The sequence below is a fragment of the Sinocyclocheilus anshuiensis genome, unplaced genomic scaffold, assembly GCF_001515605.1.
Source record: "Sinocyclocheilus anshuiensis isolate Anshui unplaced genomic scaffold, SAMN03320099.WGS_v1.1 scaffold145, whole genome shotgun sequence".
NCBI classification, from domain to species: Eukaryota; Metazoa; Chordata; class Actinopteri; order Cypriniformes; family Cyprinidae; genus Sinocyclocheilus; species Sinocyclocheilus anshuiensis.
Genome location: NW_015537973.1, coordinates 1654999 through 1678698, shown reverse-complemented (window position 1 = coordinate 1678698; position 23700 = coordinate 1654999). Strand labels below are relative to the sequence as shown.

General features: G+C 37.6%; 1 long non-coding RNA gene across 1 annotated transcript in view; it reads left to right on the top strand.

The window, feature by feature from the left end:
- The first annotated feature begins 17344 nt into the window (after positions 1-17344).
- Positions 17345-23700, top strand: part of LOC107671525 (uncharacterized) — a 19221-nt gene continuing 12865 nt past the window's right edge. The window contains exons 1-2 of the long non-coding RNA XR_001632211.1: positions 17345-17355; positions 21947-21950. This is a non-coding gene — a long non-coding RNA (uncharacterized LOC107671525). The remainder of the gene's footprint in view (positions 17356-21946; positions 21951-23700) is intronic.

Here is a 23700-nt window from a genome sequence, read left to right as displayed (position 1 = left end):
TTTCCAAATGTTTCTACAAAAAAACCCCCCAAAAAACACACTTTAGATTAATGGCTCAGTCCTGCTGCTTCATCATCAGTTTTTGACTTCGGGGACATTAAAAGCCTCATTGACAATAAAGAATCTAATAGCTGCTCAGTGGAAAGGTTAACCAGCAGAGAGAAAGAAACAAAAGCTGAAACAGAAAAACGTGGAGATTTCTCATTTACTGTAAACACAGTGCAGCCCTCCGAGTGCTATTGATGAAAGCATCATGTAGCCAAAACAGCAAGGCCAAATACATGTAGCTAAATACGGTCGCAGAGCTATAAGCACATCATCAATAAAATTGATTCAGCGCTGTCTGCCTTCTTGTTTTTCCGGCGTTTTCCATCTTGATGATTATTTTCAAATGCATCGTAGTCCCATTCATTAATGAACAGTAGCACTCGTTGAATGGACAGAGAATCAGAATTAAATATGGTAGAATCTACAACTACAAATAGTTTCAATAAGTCCCTAGCTGTAGGAGCCGTGGGATGCCGAAAGTTTTGACCATCAATGAGAAACTCGAGTCCCATACAGTTGCGAAAAGCTTAAAAAGGGAGGTTAGACAGAGAAGAAATAGCAAGAGACGGCAAGCTCTAATGTTGTACTTTTGATTCATTCTCGCATTTAGTTGATACGCTGATGCTCATTAGAAGAAAAAAACACTGGGATCTGTGTGGGTGTTCATGTTGCTTTGTGCACTTGTGAGGATTCAGCGTTTTGAAAGTCACACAGAGGGATATCGGCCGAAAGCTCGGACGGCTGTTTGAAGTGATCCACTGTTTAGTGGATGAGGATAATGACCAGCGGTAACCCTCTGGCTCCGGCTCTGAAATGAAGGGATTTCTTCACCTTTACACTTCAATGATCATAATAGTGGAAGTCGTAGAGCACGGAGGGTGGATCACATCAAAAATGGAAGGAGGAAAGAAATGTTAATGTAAAAAAAGCATCATGCAATGCTCTAAATCTCTGCGTCCGTTAGCACTCATCGCAGAAAAGCCGTTTTCAAGGCCATACGTGCGCCGCTTGTTTAAAGTGATGTAGTGAGCAAACTTGCATCAAATTGGGCAAGGTTTTAGAATCAGTAATTCATCGTTTGCATGTTTGAACACAAATAAGCCACGCAGGGGTTCGGTGTGAAGCCTGAATGAGGGGAAATCCCGCTGTGAGTATGGCATGAAGCAGATTGACCCCCTGCATTCCAGCAGCCTGATCTGCAACGAGCCGTCCACTTGCTAATGATCCTGGATGAGCAAGAAGCAGGAACCAGGGGCAGCACACTGCCTTCCATCTCCCAATGCAATGTAGGCCAAATCACCTTTGATTTAATTGTCCCTTTGACCTATCATAATACATGGATAAATAATATGTAAATGAGCTCACCATGACCCCAAAGGGTCTTTGACTCGAGATCTGACCTAATTAAGCTTTTCCACTGTGCTGGGTAATCATAAAACATGCTTACAGTAAAGAAAAGAAGGAACAGAAAAACAGGCTTAAAGGACTTTACCTGTCCAGCTGTTGGATCTAAGTTAATTACTTTAAAAAGGACGTTATGCTGATGAGCAGGAGAGATAGCAGGAGGAGTGGATGATGGGAGCAGGCCCTCAGCGGATTCAAAGAAGAGCTTAATGCAGCCGGAGGTCGGGATCAAGGCCCTGGAGATGAGAAAGGAAGACAAGACGGCGGAGCCTGGGTCCTCAGAGACGATGATGAGAGTCGGTTTGAACACAGCACTTCCTTAAGACTGAGCCCATTATGTGTCTAAATACCAAGTCCATTAACCAGTGTCCACACCCATGGGATCCACTGCAGGAACTACCTCAGCCCTGGATCCACAGCTCAGACAGCCTGTAGCCGCCACGGTTTCTCCAGAGATAGAGAACCCAATGCTCACGTCAACTCTTCTGCTGCAAAGTTTGGCCTAAAAGCAGAGATTTAACCATCTGACATAAAGGAGATGAATATGAACGCCAAATATACTTGGGGGAGGAAGAGGAAATATCCCTTCAGGTGATGAAAAGATATTGACATAGCCGCAAGACGGATGGGTAGTGTCTTGAGGAAGTGTTCTCCGGCAATCGCTCTGGAGATATGAATAAACGATGCAAATGCAGATAGATAGAGTAAATAGGCTGACTGAATCTGTGCTTCACATAATATGCCACTTGAACACAGTATTTACTTTGAGCCTATTCAGATTCATCACAAAGGAATGATGCTGTTTTGACGCTATAAATTGTTCGGAGTTTTGACTCAAGAATGTATCCAAGTTTCAGCGCACACCGCAGGCTACTACATCACAGTATTGCACCCAAAATAGAGCCTTTTCATGTATTTAGAGGAGAAGACAGAAGTACTTACATAACATCACATGCTGAGAAACATCTCAGTTGACACAGAACAATACGTAAGTACTGACTGGCTGTCATGTGAACAAACTTAAGGGTGATGTAACCTGCTGTACAGGTCAAGTACATGCTCTTTGGCATTATATAACAAACACATACACTTAAGAGAGGAAAAGGCTGCATTCCCTTCGGTGATAAAAGATATTACCGAGATGGAGAGTAAAGTGTTCTCTGACAATCACTCAGCAGATATGAGTAAAAACAATCAAAATGCAGTTGGATGCACTAAATAGGCTTGTTTTTGAGTCTATTCAGATTTACATCAAAACAAATTAATGTATTTTGACATTTAAAAATGTTCTGAGATCCACAACATATACGCAAGTTTTGGCATACTATTAGAGGCCATAGCATCAGATTTTCTGTCACAGAACTGTGTTTCACTAGAAGTACAGCCTTTTCATGTATTTAGGGGAGATGCCGAAGGCACAGGTATCACATCGCACGCAGAGAAACATCTCTAGGTGATACAAACCAACCAATAAATACTGACTTGCTGTCATCTGAACAATGTTAAGGGGAAATAACCACCTCTACATGTCAAGTAAAACAGAAAGAAGAAGAATAAGAAAAATAAAACAGGGTATACAAAATTCAAGGCAAGACCACAGCTCCAACTAGCAAATGTAGCTAGCCAAAACGGCTGTCCGCATTATGGATCTGTGCCACACAGCATGTGAAGCCACACAGCTGCTGTTATGGGGCAGATTGTTGGAGGTAATTGTGGTCTTTTAAGTGGTGCGTTAGTTAGATGGCAGATCAAGCAGAGGATGCTGTTGTTTTGGTGCAGCAGCGCACTGGGGCTGATTACGCGCTGCACTCCGACACGGCACATTATTTATTGATGCCACGCACGCTTTAAAATGCACTGTCACAGCGGTAGGTGGCATTGTGCTGTCACATTCAAAAAAAGCTGTGGAGCGAGAGGGAAAAAAGTGGTTTATCTCCTCGCACCTCACCATGAATTCATCCACAGTTCCACAATGTTCTTTTTGTCTTCCTTGTACCTAGTGATTCAAACTTTCATTTTACTCCTGACAACTTTCAATCACGATTTTTCAATCATTATTTATTATTGATGCACAATACAATTGTGTAACAATTAGAAACACTGAGCATTTAATAATATACATATAAAATATGTCTAAAACATTTTTTATTCCTACTGTCTATGCAGGCCCCGCAAAAATCGGAAAACGTAAATCATAAAGTCCTTCATATATCTCACTCCTTACAACTTTGCTTATTAAATATTTTGTCTTATTGTTTATTTCCATTCCATTTAACATTTACTTCCATCTAACACATTAAGATATTAACCATTTTAATGTTAATGTATTCCGAAGATTTTATCTTAAATCCCATTTGTTCCATATTTACAAAAGTTTGAGGAGAGAAAGTTAAATGTTTCAGTAATACTTTACAATAAGCTCCCAATAGTTAACACAGCACTTTAGTGCTTTGCTACAGTTACAGTGTTTATCAATCTTTGTTAGTGTTAGTTAATTAAAAATAAAATATAACTTTTAATTGTTAGCTCATGTTATATCGGGCCCCTCAATATAACTAATAATAACAACTAAGAATAATAAATGCTTTATAAGTGTTTTTTTTAGCACATTAACTAATGTAGGTAAATAATGTTAACAAGGAACTATATTGTAAAGTGTTACTAATGTTGATTCCAACACGTTCATTCAAAAGCAGGGTGCTAAACTGAAATCAATAAATACTCAAAGCAACATGTTTCCTTGCAGGTTGGCACTTTGCAGCCAACAAACATTCATTTCTCTGAAGTGACACATCAACAAACCATTTATCTGATGCGGTAAAGGAGCATCCTTCCATATCTGCCTTTCTATTTACTGGCTGCCGAATATCGGTGACTATTCAGCTGCGACAAGTGACTACACAATAAACCGCAGTGTTGCAAAGGCAGCAGGCCTGTATTATTCAGATGGAGCGAGACTGCGGGCTGTTTGATATTAGAGACGCATTTGAAAGCCACAGGTAAGCTCGGGGGTTTGCCTTAATCCTCTGCTTGGGATGGAAGGCATGCTACGTTCCATCCCCTGACCGCCTGCCACATATGAGTACAAAATGGCAGTCTATGAGTGGTGAGATGATTATGCAGTCCAAAGCTGCACTACTGTTCCACAAAAATACTTCATAACCACTAATGTATAGACATCTGGGAAGGATTGACTGTCACACAGGCCATCAACTGTATATGAAGCGGATCTGAGAGAGTAAATTTAATTACGGAGGTGTGATTTTCCCCTGGAGTAGGGGAAGGGAATTGTTTTGTACAGCCTCAGAGGTGGAGAAAATGGCTGGTGGTGAGAGGTTTCGTGTAGGCTGCTGAGAAAAGTGCTGTATGAAAGCTGTTGGATGGAGGCTTCAGTGATAATGAAATCCTCTCTCACTTTCTTTGTGCCTCTCGGTTAGTAGAGTGACCAGAATATCTTCTGGTCGTGAAACAAACGTGCTCTTGCACAATACAGTTGGGCAACACAGTAATTTGCTATGCATTATGAAGCTGGTGAAGAGCGCTAAAGGCTGGAGAGGGGAGATAGAGCATGTAGCCGGGGAGAACATTAAAAGCTTGTTTTGTTAGCGGCCCCCTGCTGGCAGAGCGCAGATCAAAGCTAATGCTGGAAATAGGGGGTGCGTTGCTTTGGGTAATCTCAGGGCCTCAGCAACTGGGCAGGGCGTTCAAGTCACCAACGCACCTCGGCTAGCACCAAGCGGGGACTGTTCCATCTCCTTCTCCCGCACCTCCTTTCTGGTTCTCCCTCGTTTTTTTTGCCTCCCATCGCTAAGGAGACTGCCTGACTGTCCATCTCTATGGTTGCACACATTCCCCTCACGCAGATTTGGTTCAGTCCTAATTAAGGCTTCTCCTTTCATTTGTGGAGATAATTGGACTTTCATCTCACCAGGATGCTGCAGCCAAATCTATTCTCTATTCTTTACTTTTTAATGGGAAGGGGAGAGGAGGGGGACCCCGAAAAAAGCAAGGAGAGAAGACGAAAAATCTCTTTCTTAAGGACCTGCCTAAATAATTGAAGATATCCTGGGTCACAAATATCCGTGTCACAATTAAGTACCTTTGACTTTTCCTGTTTTGGAGCGATAAACCATGATTGTGTTTGTTAGAATCATAGGAAAGGGATTTAATGAGGGGTAGACCTGTGAGACAGATGCTTGTGGAAGATCAGAGGAGGACCCATAGAGATTAAGTCTATCCATAGCTCAGCCACGGCATTCCCTGTACACATGCAAACAAGCCCATAAATTAATCCAAATGCATCCAATTTAGTAGACTCACCTACTTCTGTTAGATGGGAAGCTCAAGGGAAGCTCTTCACCCAGAAATGAGCCACAGAGGCAGATTTCACCAAACTGGATTGATTTTGATTTGATTAGCAGACCTTAACATATGTTTTCCTACTGGCTGATGTGCAGTCATTTCGCCGTAGTGCTTGATCAAATAAATATCGGTGAAGTCTGAGGTCTGATGAGATAATTAGATCAGTTTCTTACCCATACATTCCCAGCAGACTCTGCACCACTCTGTAGAGCATTTGCCCAACTAGTGAAATATGTTATCTTATGAAAGTTGTAAAATGTGAAGCAAAGCCTAAAGGGTTCAGGATGTGAAGTAAGCAGCGGATTGTTTCTCCCTACATTTAGAAGGCTAAGAACTTTCAGACCATGGTATCCTCCCTCCCCGGCCTCATCTAAATGATCTACTGAGATTAGTCACTCTTAACCTTGAGGTCATGCAAGTTATAAAGATGAATAATCAATAAAATCGACAGAAATGATCTATCATTATAAACATTATTTTTCAGTTTTCAACTGGTTATTTTTAAAAGCAATTACACAATCTGAACGGCTGCCTGTGGATTTATTTTCAGGTAACAAGGAAAAGTACTAAAGAACCTAATAACCTGTGTGTTCACCAGAGAACCATAAACTTATGTGTTCATGCTCACAACAACAAATTGTCACTGAATGCAGTCCCCAGGAAGGGAAAGTCTAACAATACACAGGCCTGAGCAGTCACATTTAGCTGCATTCAATGTATGGCCTATAGATACTGTAGACACCAGTGATGCCCACAGCTGGTCTCAGGAGACATAAGGTAATGTCTAGGATGTTTCAGACATCTCCCTGCCCCTTAATTATTTAATTGAGGCAGTTATGTACATTGGAAAGAGAGTAACAGGGTTATTGCTGGCCTAAATCAGCTCTTAATTGAAAGGCAGCCATAAAAGCTGCAGGTGTCCAGCCCTCGGTGTCTGTAATTGGTGGCCCATGGAGTGCTGGGATGAGCAGCTGCTTAACACAGCGAGTCTGAGAGAATGACATGCTTCTAACCAACCCTGCTTAGCCTGCATAACGTTTATGTAAATCCTTTAACATAACAGTTAACTTATTTCATTTCCAAGGAATTAACTGCATTAATTACACTGTAAAAAATGCTGTAGTTTCTACAGCAAAATGTTACAGAATATTACTGTTTAAACATTTTACAAGATGTAGCTGTAATTTGCAATGCATTATGGGTCAAATAAAGTTTTACAGTTGTTAACAGTATATTTACAAGTCAGCTGTAATTCATTTACAAGAAGCAGGTGTTGTTGCTGTAGCTCCTGGACTGAAAAAAAAAGAGTTTGTGGTTTTGTAAAATATATTAAATGAATCATCATAAATTCTACTTGTAATATTAAAAATCAAGAAGAACAACGATTTTCTAAGTAAAATGTACACATTTAATTCATGTAATTAATGAACTGCGTGAGAAGAGTAACTCTTATTAATATTTACTTTGTAATATTTATGTTTTATAGTCATTGCACATAAATCTAGAAATATGAAGTAAATTTTAATCTAAAAGTTCAGCGCGCTTGAATCCGCGCATGCGTGTTTGGACCATAGGTTTGGACCCACGCTTTGAATCAGAGAGAAGGTTGGGCTTGTCACGGAGGAGATGCATGGCTGGATTTTCTCGTGTTTTATGATGGTATTCAACTTAATTATAGTTAATTCTAGTCCAGTCTTGTCAGTTAAATCTTTTCTTTTGCTCAAACAATCTGTAATTTGTTGGTTAAAAAGCAAAGTCTTATGAACACATGTTTCTATTAACAGGAAGGCTTTGGATTCACTGCAGAATAAGCCGGAGTGTGAGTTGATGAGCATACAGAAGGAGTGATTGGTCTAATTCTCATATTCAGGCAAGTATAAATCTATGCATAGATTTGCATGATATAACATTATTGTTGTTATTTTTACCTATTCTTCACTGCATAATATAAAATTGTGGTTCAATTTTTTAGATCATTGTTTTAATATCACAAATTGTGTCTGTTTAGTTACAGGGTGACCTAACTGACGACGAGCCGATCCAGTGGACACTTGAGGTGTGGGGAGGAAGAAGTAAAATTTACTTAAAATGTGTTCGTGCAATTTGTTACCAAAATTTTTTTAAGTAAATCTTAATAGTTATTTTTTTCAGTGTGCGTTTTTACACTAACTTACTGTAGTGTGGCATTATGGGATTGTGCGCGCTTTATTCAAATCTGAAATCCAGTCGACAGGAGCACCGTGAGAACGACTGAAGATTAGAGGCTTTATTCATAATTCCTGGTAAGTTCACTTAATTTTACTTAAGAAATATATCCTTTTATATTTATTTAAGTTAATGTATAAGCGATATCATGTTACAATAGCCTGCTATCACGACATTTAGACAAGCGGCCTTGGTATGTGCAGTAAGCTGGAAATTGCTATCATAGCAAAGTTAGGCTAAATGCTGCATTTTTCTCATTTTGGCAGTTAAATTTTATTATTGAGAGCATTTAAAGTAGTGTTTACCTAACTTAACGTAATGCCCAGTGCGAACGATTGTGATAGTAACTACTATCTGTCGAAATAACTGACGAACAGCAAAATATGTGAAATTTTATTTGTTCATACATGTTCAACTGTCCCATATCGACGTCTTACTATAATTAGAAACTACATGTAAATGAGAAATTGTGTCTATTGCCACTGTAGTTCTACATTAAAGCTGTCCGGGACATGGGTTTTTTAAGTGAAAGACATCTTTACATGCCTGGCTGGACAAGTTAGCCTAATTAAAACTGGCAGTGACAAAAAATAACAAGGGAAGCATCAAAACACGATACTGATTCTGATTTTATTACATTCAACATCAAAACAAATAAGCTTAACGGCACACATAAACTCACGGAAGAAACATGAGGTAAATGTTTAAACTGTTGAGTTTATTTATACAGTAACATGATATTGTTAAGTAGCATAACAAGCAAGATGTTTTGCTGATTATCACAATTGCAAATGTTACATAGTTCAATAAACAATTAGTTAACATTAAGTTACTTACTTTTTAGACACAATATTGACCGTTGTTGTTCTATTTCACCAACGAAAATAGTTCCAAACAAAGATCAAAGCAAAACCATTTTGCGCATCCTCAAAGCAAAACCCAGCTGTGTTTTGTTACTGAATGATTCAGCATTTTGAACGAATCGGTACAATGAATGACTCAATTGACTCACTCATTAAGTTATTTGCTTCCACCTACTGGCGGTTTAGTTTCACGTTTTAAAAAGTATCATTGCATTTTTCCAACATTTCTTATTTGTATTTTCAAAAATTAATGTAAAACATAAATGTCATAACACAGTTGTAATTTTGCATTATACGTTATTTAATTTGATTGGTGGTACAGTTTTACAATGTATTATTATAATTGAATTTATTGATCAAATGTACAGTAAGAGACTGTTTATTTTAAAATATATGCCTTTTGGGTGTTTATTTTGGTCTCATTTATGTAAATGCTTTTTAAAAAAAATCACAAGATAATTTTATTTATTTCTTGTAGGTGCAAAGAATAGCAGCTGATGTGGAAATTTTTGATGCTTCAAAACTGATAAAAAGCTGATTATATTAGGTAATGTATTATTTCTGTTGTAAATAATTTGATAAACTTGTATTTTAGATTACATTTTATATTGTATTGTAGGTTGCATTATTGCTTATATTTATTCATTTCAGGTGCACCCAGTGACTTTTCGAGGGTCACATGGTTGTGAATTCATACCTCAACTTTGTGGCTGGATTTGCAGTTTAGTTTACTTGAGTAATTTAATTTGTGAAAAACGTTACTTGTTTAGTTTATGTACTGGTAAATGCTGATTGTACTGTATAAGTGACATTTTTACATTTATTTTATTAAGCTAGTTTCTGTCACGATCTGCCTATTGTGTAGGAGCGTGGAGCGAGGAGCCGTGGAGACGTGGGAGAATTTTTAATTCTCATGTTTTTAATAAACAAAACCAGGGTTACACACACATAGGACAAGGAGATGACGTTTAAGACTGGATGCAGGACTCAGGAAAACACAGGGCTTAAATAAAGGAACTAAACAAGGGAATTGACAAGAAACACCTGAAATCAATGGACACATCAAACACCGGAGAAACTGCACACGTAGGACATAGAGTTATCCTACAACACCGAACACTGGACACAGGAAAACACTGGGCTTAAATAACTGGAACCAAACGAGGGAATTAATGAGAAACACCTGAAATCAATGAACACAATCAGACATGGGAGAAACTGGGTCATGGGGAGCACATGGGGAGCAAAACACAAGACACGGAACACAGGGGCAGTCCAAGGGCGTGACATTACCCCCCCTCCCGGAAGGTGTGACCACGCGCCTCATAACTTCCAACGGGGAGGAGGGTGGGTGCTCTGGAGTCCTCTAGGAACAGGCCTACACAGTACGGACTGCCTCCAGGGCGGTACCCGTTCCGGGACCCATGGCGGATCAAGTAGTTCAGGGAGCCATAGTGGAGTGGGCAGTTCAAGGAGCCATGGCAGAGCAGGCAGACTAAGGAGTCATGGCGGAGCAGGCAGACTAGGGAGCCATGGCGGAGCAGACAGTTCAGGGGGCCATGGCGGAGCAGACCGTTCAGGAGGCCATGGCGGAGCGGCCTCCATGGCCTTGGCACTAGGAGCTCTCTCTGGGCTTAACTTGGGAACAGGAGCCCTCTCTTGGCTCAACCCGGGAACTGGAGCCCTCCCCGGGCTAAACTCAGGAACTGGAGCCCACACTGGAGCAGACTCAGTGGCTGAAGCAGACACTGGAACGGACTCAGGGGCTGGAGCCGACACTTGAGCGGACTCAGGAACTGGAGCCATCTCTGGGCTAAACTCAGGAACTGGAGCCCACACTGGAGCGAACTCAGGGGCTGGAGCCAAGAGTCTTTTTCTCCGCATTCTCCTCCCCTGAGCAGAGGAGGGACAGGAAAACAGAACGGAAAACAGAAAACTTTCAAAACGGAAACAAAAACACAGGGAGAAGGGGTGCCGCTTACTGTTCCTAGGTCCAGTCTTCTGTCACGATCTGCCTATTGTGTAGGAGCGCAGAGCGAAGGAGCGAGGAGACTTGGAGACGTGGGAGAATTGTGGGCTTATTATTTTTTAACAGGTATTTTGTGATGCTATGTTATTTTTATGATAAGATTTTAACTCTTGAAAGACTGAAAAAAATATTTTACCAGTAAAGCCTTGCAATGTCTTTCTGCCAGTTTTAATAAATATTTATTTGCAACATCTTTGACTTTTTTATTCATTTGTAAATGTATTAAGATAGTGCTCATGATAATGCATTCAAATCAGTATTTTACAGTTTACTGTTAAAATTATTATTTACAGCATTTTCATTGTTAAATTATTTCAACATCATATTGGATTTAGGGGTATTTACAGGATTTTATTGGCAAATTTAGTTGCCAGGTAAATACTGTAATTTAGTGAAATTACAAAAAAAAATTACTGTAAAATATATTTACAGGATTTTATTGGCAACTTTAGTTGCCAGGTAAATACTGTATTTTAGTGAAATAACAAAATATTACTGTAAAATAAACTACAATATTAATTCAATGTTACTGTAAAAATACTACAAATTACTGTATTTCACATACAGCAATTAACTAATTTTTTTGCAGTATTATACTGTAATCCATTTTGCAGCAATTAACATAATTTTTACAGGATTTCATTGGCAACTTTTTTTGCCAGTAAAATCCTGTAAATTCTACGGTAATTTTTTTTACAGTGTACTATGTCTTTAAATTACCACCTAAATGTTTGGACATGCAAAAATAAAATAAATAATTCTTCCTAACCTAAACCCTAATCTAATTATTTTCCATATTTTCAAATAATATTACAGTCTTTAAAACTATTAAACAACATGGATTGAAATATGGGCATTATTTAATGAAGAAAAAAAATTCAGAACAACCTTTCAGCTTTTTCAAAGTATCAATCCATTGCCTAGAAGATTCTATCTATGCACAGTCTGGGCATTCTCTCAAACTAACTTCAAGAGGAGCATCATGGGACGCTTTGTTAATAGTATTGAAGGAGTTCCCATACACATTATGCTGAGCACTTGTTGGCTGCTTTTCCTTCACTATCTGTTCCAACTTAATTAAAATTAAAATGCTAGTTTTGTAACCTTTAAATTAAAAGAAACATCACAAGAAACATGCATTCAGTCAAGTGTGTACAAACATTGTTTTTATTCATTTGTAAATGTATTAAGATAGTGCTCATAATAATGCATTTAAATCCATATTTTACAGTTTACAATTTACTGTTAAAATTATTCTTTGCAGCATTTTCATTGTTAAATTATTAAAACATCATCTTGGATTTAGGGGTATTTACAGGATTTTATTGGCAACTTTAGTTGCCAGGTAAATACTGTATTTTAGTGAAATAACAAAATATTACTGTAAAATAAACTACAATATTAATTCAATGTTACTGTAAAAATACTACAAATTACTGTATTTCACATACAGCAATTAACTAATTTTTTTGCAGTATTATACTGTAATCCATTTTGCAGCAATTAACATAATTTTTACAGGATTTCATTGGCAACTTTTTTTGCCAGTAAAATCCTGTAAATTCTACGGTAATTTTTTTTACAGTGTACTATGTCTTTAAATTACCACCTAAATGTTTGGACATGCAAAAATAAAATAAATAATTCTTCCTAACCTAAACCCTAATCTAATTATTTTCCATATTTTCAAATAATATTACAGTCTTTAAAACTATTAAACAACATGGATTGAAATATGGGCATTATTTAATGAAGAAAAAAAATTCAGAACAACCTTTCAGCTTTTTCAAAGTATCAATCCATTGCCTAGAAGATTCTATCTATGCACAGTCTGGGCATTCTCTCAAACTAACTTCAAGAGGAGCATCATGGGACGCTTTGTTAATAGTATTGAAGGAGTTCCCATACACATTATGCTGAGCACTTGTTGGCTGCTTTTCCTTCACTATCTGTTCCAACTTAATTAAAATTAAAATGCTAGTTTTGTAACCTTTAAATTAAAAGAAACATCACAAGAAACATGCATTCAGTCAAGTGTGTACAAACATTGGTCTGGTATTGTAAGCGAACAAAAGAAAAACCAGTGATTTATTTTGGTCAATCGCACAGACACGCCCTCTTCTCTCATCATCCTTAATATTTCTTCATCTCTCTACAGACCTAATCCAAAGGTTTGGACAAACAACACTTCTACAGAAAGTGAGAGAGAGAAAGAGCGATAGGATGAGAAAGCACTCCTTTTTCTTCCTGGATGAGCTGTGGCTTCAGAGGACAAAGAGTCGATCGATTCACATACTCAATTAGAGCTGTAATGTTTTAATCAATGCCCTGTAAAAGTATGACAGGAGGCCATCATTAACTAGCTGCAAATTTATGACAAACGGCAGTGTAATTGGGTATGTGTAAACAGCCCATATGATAAAGAAAGATTCCTGCTCCGATCAATAAAATTGATTGGGCTTGGGCATTAAATAAGCCACACGCTGAAGAAACTCACTCTGGTGATATTGGCCCCTGTCAGAGCTTGCGGCTTATGTCTTTGTCAAGGATTGGAGTGGCACTGTTTTCCTGTTCTTGTCTGCTAAGGTAATTATAGCTATACAGAGAACAAAATTAAACAAATTGTGAATACGGGCCACCAACAGACATTAGCTACTGTAACTTCTTTTTTCATCAGTTCTTGTCATAAAGAGGCTGTATTCACAAAGTGAAAAATCAGATCACAACATAAGCTGTGCTTTAAACATGGGGTTTTGTGCCATGGTTTACTGTACACTCAAAAGCTGGACACTTTGAATAAAAGCACCTGACACTTCTGCAGATGAAGTGTCAGGTACTTTAGTGATTCTCTGAGGTCGGCACATGCTCTCTCTCCACTAGGGGACATGGACCAGGTCAGGTGTCTCATTTAAAAGGAGAAAGAAGGGGAGAGTGTGAACAGAGGGTCTGCCTACTGGGCCTGCTACAAGGCAAAACCACAAGTACAAAAAAGCCTAGCATAGTCTCTGATGAAGGGAGAGCGCCGATAGGTCAGATGGTCAAGGAAGAATCCAGGAGTACAAACAGAGCTGGGGAGAAAGAAAAGAAAAGAAAAAAAGAAAAATATGGAACTGAAGGAATAAAAATTAAAACGCAAAGCTAATCTTTAAAAAATAGTAATAATTTAATTATCTAGTTGTGATATATCACTTATTTCATAAGTTTATAATTCTTCATTATTTCATATTTTTTAGCAAATATTAAAACAAATATCTATTTTACTGTATGTTATTGTTTTTTGATAATCAAATTAAATTTCATCATTCAAAATGTCTGATTTTTTAGTAGTAGTAGTAGCAGCAGTAGTGACAAATATTATTTAGACAAAATAATACAGAAATTAAATATTGCCTATTTATCAGTTATCTGCTATAACATGGAAATAATTATCAGTATCAGCCAAAATTCTGTACAACTTAAGTATAAGTTAACACAAGGGAAGAAATGTTGAGGAATATTGTGCCTTTTTTTTTTCGTAAAATGGCAGATTTATAAACGATTCATGTTACAAAAGATTTATATTTCAAATAAATGCTATTCTTTTGAACTTTGAGCTTTGCCATATCCTTCAAATATATTAAAATACAAAACAGTCATTTAAAATGGCAATACTAATGCATAACATTATTCTAATATTATTCTAATGTTTGTTCCAATTCTAAAATAAATGCACACTTAATGAGCATAAGATACCTTTAAAAAAACTAAAAAACTAAAATAAAATACTAAATACCAAAATTTGGAATTCTAATATACAGTATAACTGAAGTCCTCTAACGACATACACTTCGCATGACAGACAAAAAGAAATGTAGGTCATTGCTGACTGAAAATCATGCATTATATATAAACAAGCATATAAAGTAAAATTGGACAGACTTTAGTTTGTCTTATTTATTCTATCCAAAAATCTAGCTCAAAAACATAAACATTTCATTAGTTAAATAAAATTGATAAACAAATATGGGTTTTTAAGAACTAATCTTTAATCTTTAAAATGTCAAATCTGTCAGCGGGAATGTAGCACAGGCAAAAAGCAAACTGCGGAACCACTATCTGACTTGTTTCTTTGCTTGTACTGTTTGTCATATGGCCATTGAGAAGACGCGTAAAACAGACTCAAGATGCGATGTGGCATCACGTTGTGTTTTTCACTATGAATACTCATGAGCACTCACTCGCCTGACTGTCATTAGTGCTTTCTTTTACACAGAAGACGTTTTCTCTTTCTTCTGTTATTTGCTCTCTCCCTTTCTCTAATTCCTGAAACCCAAAAGTTTGGTCTGGACAAAAACAGTCTTTGAGAAGTGTTTATCAGTTCTCACTGGCTGCGAGCTCAGAGACCGCCTCCTGCTGGCTAACCCAGCATGGGCCTCGCATCACTCCCACTTTGAAAATCTCTCTCTCACACCCTCTTTCTCTCCCTCTCTCTCTCTGTAAGAGAAGAAAGAGATGGACCTTACGAAAGAAGTGGAAAACGAACGTTAACTATCTATAACGAGTCTGAGTCCTCCATGCCATTCCCTGATAGTGAGACGTGGTTCTATGATGTGGCCAGCTCTCACGAATCGCTCTGGTGTCCATGACACCGGAGGACACATTCAGATGCTAGAAAACAGATGGGAGGTGTAGAGTGAAAACCCAGCTCACGTGAAATGATACAGCGTGTGGAGCGCTTGACAGAAGAGTCAGGGCATCACCGCCCAACCAGCTATTGATTTCTTCTTTCGGCACAGACACTCCTCGCTCTCCCAAAACAGCCCATCAAACAGCAGGCCTCCTTTATTTCATTATGGCTGGCGCAAACGAGCGTGAGGCCTCTCTCTGTTCATTTCAATGATTAATTTGTGTTGGGAAAACACCCAAACTCCCATGCATTTTGCCCTTAATTAACAAATTGCAATATATTATTAACTTGTCAAGCAAAGAAGGCTCTTCTGAATCATTTTCGCAGTGGGAGGTTTTGAAGCAGCTAACTACATTCTTGAAGTCGAATGGTTTTACTTGTTTGTTTTTTATTTGGCAATCTGATTAAATTATGCCTCCGTTAATGTGTTAATTTTACTACAGGTGGAAGTAAATCAGGTCCCACCGATTAATTCCTTTGTTCCTTTGTAAAGCAAGAAGCTCATCACTTTGCACGCTAAATATGCGGCTCCTTGAGAGCAAGGAAAGGTTGCGGCTTCAACATCCAGCTGCACCATGTGCATGCCTGGGCATACCATCTGCTCTTGGAGCCCTGCATTCAAATCTGTGCGATATCTATTGATCCAAATTTCATTTAACTAATTACTCCCAATTACTGCTTTTTAATTTTAGTTTTTGTCAGTGATAATGCAGATTCCCATTAAAGTGCCTCACCATTTATTCCTAATTGCTAACCTTCTCTTCAAGCAGCTGCATCTCTGCATATGCTAGTGGTGGTGCCGGGCTGACATGTGACATCATGGGTACTTATACAGCGAGCCAAAGTTCTCCAAAGAGCATTTCAGGTCAGACATGTGGTTTGGGTGATATACAGGGTGAAAATGCGATGAGGGTGAAGGTGAAGATGTCATGCTGATAATACGCAGCAAGCAAAAGTTGTGAGGTTGAAGGCTCATTAATGCACGCTATTGTTTCTCTTTTTTCGAACAAACATTATGAGAAAACATATGGAAAATGGCCTGTGTCCAGGCATTGAAGGCTATAGGAGAGGCAACATACGTATGGCTGAGTGTAAAGGGGAAAAAAAATTAATAATAATAATTGAGAATGAAAGAGAATTCCAAAACCTGAGCAACATGAAATGTGAGCCATCTCCAGGAAAATGTCAAGTGCTACCAATGAAGAGTCATTTCCCCATACCGGGCCTCATTCTCAATTAATTGACTCAAATGTCAAAAAAAGAATGTACATCAGAGACAAAAATTGAATGGCCTTCAATGACGTTCACGTGGGCAGTACATCATAGAATAAAGATAGACATTTGAATGATGAAGGTTGGACCCCATGCAGACCCAGATTGAGCTAAACCTTGGGCTGATGATCAAAGCATCCCATAATAACTAAGGGCCCGTCATGTGCAGCATTTCTATCAGCTGGAAGTAAATAAATTATTCCTATGGGTGTACTAAAGGCTTGATACACAAATTTTATGGGAAATTTATCTTTAAATTCTTTGTCTGTTTTTCAGGTTGACATAAATATACAGTAGCTTAATCATCCAAGCATCCACTAACAGATTCCATGATTAATATACACAAAGGTAGGATATGAAAAGTAACATCCTGTGTTGATTGTCATAAATTTAATGGAATCCAAATCATTTTGTCATTATTTGAAAATCCTGCTTTATATTTGCTCTGATTATTTAATGCAAGTAAGTAAATATTTATTTTTAAATAATAACTAAGAAATACAACTGTTGTTTATTTATAGTAAATAACCATTGAAGTACTACTACTGTACTGTAAACAAAATAAGTTATTATAAGGTCATGGGTAATTATTATTATTTTTTTTTAATAAACAAATTGCAATTGTAAATTAGTGGAATTCTTAACATGACAAACACAGAAAAGTTACTTTCATAAGCTACTAGATAATTTTCACTATACAAATGATAGAACATGCCAAAATAATAAAAAAATAAATAAAAAACACCACAGGAGTACACTGAAAGAGAATCTTGAATCATACTGTGCAATGAGAATATCATAGAAATTATGATAACCACAAAATAACCACTAAGTAACCACCCAGAACACAATAGCCATTCTCTTGCAATCACCCTGAACACCCTAGCAACCGCATACCAATACGCTAACAACCACTCAAGCACTGCAGTGGCGAGTTTTACATGGGCAAGCACCTCTCACGTTTTCTTTAGAAACGACTAATTCAAAATGTTTTATTGTGATTTTTTATTCTTTTGGAAAGATTTATGGTCACACCCAGTGTTGGGTGTAATTAATTAAGTAATTAGTTAATGTAATTTAATTACTTTTCCCTTGAAAAAGTAAAGTAAGGGATGACTCTTATTTTTTCTGTAATTTAATTACAGTTACTTCTTTTGTAATTGAACTTAATACTGTGTATAGACTGTAGAACATAATACTACAAAAACATAATAATACAATACAATAGTGGATTTAACACCAAAATGTAAAGTCTAACCTTAAAATGGATGCTTTTTATGTACCCTTCTCACTTTAAATAGTTTGATGAGTTAATAAGAATACTGGTAACACTTTAGTATCCAATTCTCACTATAACTCGTTGGTTATTAGCATGAATATTACTGGGATATTGGCTGTTTATTTTTACTTAGAAAGCACATATTGATGTCTTATTCTGCAAGACCTTATTCTAAATCCTTAATCCAACCTGATTCTTAAACTTAACAACTACTTTACTAAGCAGTAATTCGGAATCTTTTGAGGCGAAAGTCATAGTTAATAGTTAGTTAATAGTGAGAATTGGACCCTCATCTAAAGTGTGACAAGAATAATTTATGTAGTTACTTGAAAGAATTAAAAGAACTGTTTCATGTCTATTCTTGTATCATTAACTTGTCGAGGTTGATGTAGGATTTAGAAAGTAATTAGTAATTAAATACTTTTTGGAGAGAGTAATTTCTACAGTGATCTAATTACACTGTTGAAGATGTAATTAGTAACTGTTAATTACTTTTTTAGAGTAACTTACCCAACACTGGTCACTCCACACAAAAACATTCACAAAACACCTCAAAATTGAGAGCTAATCACGATGGCCGTACAAAATGTCATCCTGAAAACTTCACATTATCCATCAAAATAGCTCATAACTACTGCGCTCCTCACAGTTACTCAGGTTAGAGGTTAAATTCTCTTTTCTGACTCAACGGCTCACTGCGAATAAGTTAGAAGGATTCATTCAGAAGCAATAGGGTACAATGTAGATATTTCAAAACGGCAGAATTCAAAGGATCACTTTAACAGAGAATTCAAAACTCAACTCCTATTTCTCTTGCTCTTTGACACAAGGGCTTATTTTGCATAAAGTAAGTGAAAGAATCGCTGATAATGAGCTGAAAAATGTTGAAGCGAGGCTCTGTTGTTAAAGAGCACAGGCAGCAGCAAAGCTGGTCATCATCGCCCTTTTAATGGGTTTAACGGAGCGCCACATACAACCCAGACACCGTGGGAGTTCAAGTGCCCAACGCCCACCTACCGTCCCATTATGCCTGCTCTCAATGCATGCCCGCAACATGCAGAATGCTCACAAACCGCCGCTCCGTTTGCCTGTCTACTGGTGGCAGTGCTTAGACGTCCCACCAAGCCCTGCTTTTTATTCCGGCCAAAAAAAGCTCTGCTCCGTGACAGAAAGATGACAAGCTGTTGCTTCATCTCGGTCACAGGAGTACAGTGGGTATGCAAACAAACAGACGTGCAAACACTAGGCACACACTCACACACACATCCCTGCAAGGCACAGCGCTCCAATATAAGATTTTCACACCCGTCCAAGATGGCAGCTCCTGAGGAGCTGTTATAGTCTCTGGAGTTCTGTCATTGTTCGTACTCTGAGAGACTAGAGGGCATCGGGGGTTCAGTGTCTACCCGAACTTCCCAGTCCGAGCACATCTGAGCTGTTCTTAACTCAAAATGGCATTTCTACAAAAAGCAATATAAATATGACATGAGACAACATGTACTCACAACTTAGAGCACAAGCCTTTCACCCTGCAAATGAAGGGGGGGGCGGGGGGAGAAATTGTGCACCCGTGAACTTCTCATGAACCTTCCTCTAAAGTGAGGGCGGATATGTAGATTAAATCTCAGTGATGGTGAATCCTCAAGGTGATGCAGATTGCCAGATGCACACCTACACAGAAACTTTAGCTGGAAACTGGCAACAGCAGGCTTGCTCTGCTGAAAATACAGACCACACATACGCATTCAAGACTCTCAATCACAAGAGAGGGTTCAACAGATCCTATTAGGAAAGAGAAATGCTCAGTTTTTCATCTTAAGTCATTTTAAAGATTATGTTTGTTTTGCCTGGGTGAACAGATAATATGAAAAACAGAAAAAAAAAATTCAGTGTTTAGGAATTTGCTGTAACAGTTCCATGAAGAAAAAAAAAAAGATATTTGAAAATCTCCTCTCCAGATGATTTAAAGTATAATCCAACAGCTTGTTAGGTCTTAAAGGGATAGTGCACCCAAAAATATTATAATTGTTATAATTTATTCACCACCATGCAAATTCAAATCTGCATGACTTTTTCCTCTGTGATTCATACAGGTTTGGAATGACATGAAGGTGAGTAAATTATAACAAGATTTAAATTTTTGTGGGTGAACTATCCCTTTAAACAAAGAGTAACAACATCATGTTTTTTAAATTGACACTTGTATTCTTTTAGATTGGTACTTGATTTCATTCTTATTTTTTGTCTCATGTTTGATGCATATTATTTAGGGCTTAATCGGTTAAACAACTTAATTAATTACATAACATTCCAGTCAAATGAATCAACTGCAGAGATTCCAACAATAATTAAAAAATATTTTTAAATTATAATAAAAAAGTAACAATTTAAGAAATGTTACATTATTATAGCAAACAAAACCATTAAACATATATTACAACAAGTGTTTTTTTAATCAAATTTGTTTTTTTTCTATCACAGACCTACAGTACACAAAAATCTAAATGGGTTCAGGGCTTGTTAGAGAATGTGTGTTAAGTATGTGTGTGTGTGTGTGTGTGTGTGTTTCTCTGTTCATTATTTTAATTGTACAAAATAAGCATAAATTGACAGCCCTAATAGTTATATAATATGACAGTCATAGTTACATTCTGATAGAGAGACAGAGACACACAAAGCACATACAGTGAAGACACAGGAGAGAACAATACAAGTGGAGCCAGAGCTCTGAATACGTGTGACGTAAATGCCATCTTTGAAGGACAGGTTTGGGGCACTGTCTTTGGGGAATGTGCAAATCACATGCCCAGAGTTAGGAAGGTCAGTCCATGCATATCAATGATTGCTGGAGAGGAAACCTCGTTTTAATGCTTGCATAAAGAAAAAAAGAGAGAGTACAAGTCATGTCTCTGAGGTACAGAAAAACGAATGTGTTATGAAAATCTTCAGGTAAGACTGTGTTTAAAAATATGTGGAGTGTGTGCTTGAACAGATACATCCTCAATGGGGAACGTCATATGAGGATGAGAGCATCGTACGGGCCTTTCCACCTGTGTTTGAAAAAAAAAAAACAGTATACAGTGGACCTAAGCCTTTGGTTTAATGCCACAGCACGGCGCCGTCCACTGAGGAAATTGCCCAAAAGTCAATTTGAGCCATCAGAGATTGCAAAATGTCTTCCATCTGGAATAATTGAATTTGGAGCTTAGGTGTTTAGGATTGCCTTTTTAAACACCCTCACAGAGGTTTCCAACACCTTCAAGACGATAATCTGGCTGTTTTTCCGACAGCCATCTTTCAGACATTGCACGGCTGAGACATCCGATCAGGAACAAAGGCCACATCTGTCACGAGCACGCCTCAGCCTGCACACATCCAGATGACTGCGAGCGAATCCAGCTTATATGCGGCAGTAGCTGCTATGCCTAATCAAATGTTTAACAAGCTGCAATCTGATAACAACATCCCCACCCTGGTACACAATTCATCACACGCGATGGTGAATTAAACGTGACATATTTCTCGCAGTTTGTTATTGGTAACTGTGGTGGTCGACGCGTCTGTGCGCTTTCGAAAGAGAATGGAGACATTTAAAAACTAAAGGTCAACAATAAATCAGTATCTCAAACAGTGCCTGAGGTGTGATTTGTGTCAGCTGACGGAGCGACAAAGTGAAATGGCCTGACCATGCAGAATGGAAAGGAGCTGGATGGGCTTATCTGAGCCGCCACACCTCCCTGCTGATTGAAGCCGAGTGTGTTAGACCTCTCAAAGTAGCTCATTGCGATCAAAAGATGTGGCGAAACATAGGATGGGAGACACGTTGCGGAGCTGATAAATAATTTATCACTGCTTATTGTACCAAAAGTCACACCAGACCAAATTCCACAAATATACTAGCAAGACAGAACAGAAAAGGACAAAATGACAAAAATGTCAGCAATTTTACTTTGTTTTACTGCTGTTTGGGGATTCTGGACACCAAAAATGCAACTTAAGCTATAAATGTAATGTAAGGTTTACAGTATAAACCCCAGCTTTTCTATAAAGCCAAAGGGGTAAAAAAAAAAAAAAAATTGTGATCATTCTGTTAAAGTAGTCCAGAGCACCACTCTAACAGTCCTCTTCAGGAGGAACAAAGGAGGGCTGTGCCATGTAATATATTCCGTTTCAACATAACACTGCTAGAAATAACAACCGCTGAGCATCTGCCCAAGATTTCCCTGTACTGAGACACACACCTTTTTTTCAAATAAGAGGTCATTTCACACATTCTGGAAGAGAATCTGTATTAAATAGAAATGCCTGCTGCTACACTGAAATTGAAACTGCTTCAGAGACAGGGTTGAAAGTCTTGTCGATTCTCATAAGCGCTGATGATTTTTCTCAGCCCCTCTCCTTCTCCCAGTGCATGGTTCTGTACATATAATCTAATTCTTTTGACATTTTTTTAATAAACTCTCCAAAACATATCCAATTCATAACTAGCAAAAGCCTTTCAGCTTTGACCTTTCAAAACTTTAACATAAAGTGATATGTTATGTCATATCACAGGGTTATGTTATGTTATGTTGTTATGTTATGTTATATGTTATGTTATGTCTTCATGAGGGTTTCTATCTCTCGTTTCAATACTGTAAGATCACACTGACAGTATGGGCGAGAGTGGGTTCAGTTCTATTTTGCACTAACAGAAGGTCTAAATATGCTGTGTAGATAGTAAATAAAATACATAATTACTTGTAAAATATCAGAATTTAGAGTTACCTGTGAGTTTTAATAAAGTGATGAATACTACTACTACTAGTAATAATAATAATTTACAACATGAATATGTAAACATCCAGTATAGATTTATTGGTGTTGTACAACAATATTACGGTACAACATTTATAAATAATAATAATAATAATTAATTATACATTTGATTACTATTGTAAACTCTACTGTATGTTTACACACTGTTTTACTGTATACCGTACATGTTGAGAATATAACAATTGCTATACAATTCTTCATTAAAACATGCATGCAATATTGTATTTTGACAACAAACACAAATACAAAAGCTAGAATTTTAAACTGCATAAAATGTAACCAATATTTATAAATTTACCAACGTTATAAATGTAGCCTCTAATACATGGAGTTCCTAAAATAAAAATAAAAAATAATAATAATTAATTAAAAAAGCAATGCAAAACTGATGCATACATTGCACTTACACAAGTAATTCTGTATTTCATATTTCTTGTGTTTTCAATACTGCAATCACCTTCAAAGTAGTCAGTTTCTTTTTTAATTACCATGGCAACAGGCAGCTTGTGATTTACACAGCACAAACACAAACCCACAGTGGCTGTTTCTTCATTACTTTGTGGCTTTGAACTGAATTGTGATGATGACATTAAATGGGTCTCATTCACAGGTTTGTGTGTGTATTTAGTAATTGTGAACCTGTCCTCGTCTTCTTGTTCCAGTCTGCTATCTATATGACAGGCATGGTTAAGGCCCTTAGCCCCATTTGCGTTACATTTGGTCCATCTTGCTAAATCTTTGTGTTGCATGACAG